The 2,246-nt window shown below is 38.8% G+C and overlaps 1 non-coding gene across 1 annotated transcript; it reads left to right on the top strand.

Moving 5' to 3' along the window:
* The first annotated feature begins 300 nt into the window (after positions 1–300).
* On the top strand, positions 301–374 carry Trnai-aau (transfer RNA isoleucine (anticodon AAU)). Its single transcript has one exon. It is a non-coding gene; the product is annotated as a tRNA-Ile (tRNA).
* The last annotated feature ends 1,872 nt before the right edge of the window (positions 375–2,246 follow it).

Here is a 2,246-nt window from a genome sequence, read left to right as displayed (position 1 = left end):
TAGCCACGTTACAGGTGATGCCAAGCACCCAGTCGAAAGCAACTGTTATGAATGATGTTGTGTTTCGCTATGTTCATCGTTTCGAATTTCGACAGGCAAGGTTTATTGCTAGAGTATGAATGGAGGTAACATGAAAAAGAAAGAGGACAAAATAAAATCGATCGTGTCTCATACACCTATGAATGAAGCATAAGCTTTGTTTAAACTCGTTTGTTTTTTCAAAGGAAAATAAATCTATTTTGGTCAACAGAATGAGAAACTTGCTCAACAAACTTCAACTTTGGCAGGAGTAAACTCGCTGGCTCCATAGCTCAGTTGGTTAGAGCGTCGTGCTAATAACGCGAAGGTCGTGAGTTCGATCCTCTCTGGAGCCATTCTTTTTTTTAAAATTTTTTTGCGCGAGTTTATTGGTTCTCAATTATATAGTTTAGTTTTTATTTTTTTTTTTTATTTATCGATTATTTTAGGCAAGCTAGTGGAAAAATCAATTATAGCTTGGGCGTGATTCTTTTTTCGGACGAAATTTTTTATTCATTTTCAAATGAAATTAAGAAAGGATTTTGGATTCACGATATGCCACAAATTTTGAATATTAGTTGGATCAGTTTTCGGTTGACCAGATCATTATCTTGAAGTTTTTGTCTTGGGATCACTGTTTGACCACGCGAACGGTGTGCTTGTTGTCATTATATTGTCGAAAAATCAACCGTTTTTCGATTGGAACGTCGGCTGCAGTACATAGCTTAGTTTCAGTTTTCTAGAATTAATATTCAATAATCAAAATGATTTTTTGTTCTAAAACAATTACAAATTCTTTGTTGAACACTACATGTTCTTCTATAGCTAAACGAATATCGTTTGTAGCTCAACTTCATTTCATAACAACTTCTTCTATATGACGAACATAAACTTTTTATCAGCACACCGAAATAGATTTCGTTCACTTTGGATGACAAAATGCATTGAAGCAAAAATTTATTTTGTTCTTTTCCTTTTCTCGCGTTGCTTCAATTCATACTCTAGCAATGCAATTCGTAACACAGACGATCATGTTTGAATGTATGAATGAATGAATGTATACAAGTTCAAAACGATGAACATAAAAAGACACAACATCCATTCATAACAGCCCTTCGCATTGGATGCTTTCGACTGGGTGCTTGGCATCACCTGTAACGTGGCTACTCACGGGTCGGATTACGGGCTGACCTGAGGTTGGGATCCACTGTGTGCCGGGTAAGTCCATGTTGACGGGACGTCCGCACTAAGCTAACCGTCAATATGGGTGCAACGGGGGAGCCCGATGCATTCAGGTTGGCTAAAGAGAGATGGACCGAGCGAGGGGTGAAAACCAGCAGCTAAAAGTCTCCGCGGTAAGCAGTAGTGGGATCGCGTCCCGGAGTGGACTTCCGGTGCCAGCCTGACCAATAAAGTCACACCGTGATCTTTTGCCAAAATTGTTGTTGTGTGTAACAAATATTCGAGTTCTGCTAATTGCCGTTTGTTCTTTAAGTGGTTTTAGAAAACAATGAACTAGAAAAAAGACTCTTCTATTTTACACACAAAAGTGTTACCGCGAAGACCCATAAACACAGTTTTTCAGCGTGCTAATCAAGCAGCTTCAAAGCTGTAATTTATTAATTCGAATTCAGTTTTTTTTTCATTTCAATACAGATAAATATTCTTACATTTTCAGTGTTGTTTTTTCTTATTTTCACTGGGGTCTACCCGGCTCTAACCCTACTTTGGGTGATAGCAGGAAGGTAAGTATGGTAAGTATGACCTAAACATAAATTGAATTGATCAATCAAACCATAATTGTAATAATAAAGTACTCACTACTTTTCTTGCAGATTCCAACTATAAATAACTATAAGTTTCTACTAATATTTTTAATAAAATGGATTTCTAAATACAGACACTTCGTTTTGTTTTCAATTCCAAATACTAATTGTTCCCTGTTCTCTCCACGCATTTAGCTTGTTCGAGGGAACGGTCAGTGAATTCACTTCACTGCAGTGTGCCCAGTATTCCCCGCAACATCCCCCGACCCGTGAATCACTTCCGTTTCCGATGCTTTATCCGTAGCGCTGGTCGATCTAATAACGTCCAGAACGGCCAGCTTTACAGCGGGTCTGGCGAACACTCCTCTGGCAGTCTGAACCTTAACTCGTCTAACTTGGCCATCCTTACCTGGAAACGTCTCAAGAACACGTCCTCTCTCCCAACGATTCCTCTGGTCATCG

The sequence above is a fragment of the Toxorhynchites rutilus genome, chromosome 3 (assembly GCF_029784135.1).
Source record: "Toxorhynchites rutilus septentrionalis strain SRP chromosome 3, ASM2978413v1, whole genome shotgun sequence".
NCBI lineage: Eukaryota > Metazoa > Arthropoda > Insecta > Diptera > Culicidae > Toxorhynchites > Toxorhynchites rutilus.
Note: the sequence above shows the minus strand (reverse complement) of the source record. Positions and strands in the feature narration are given on the sequence as shown.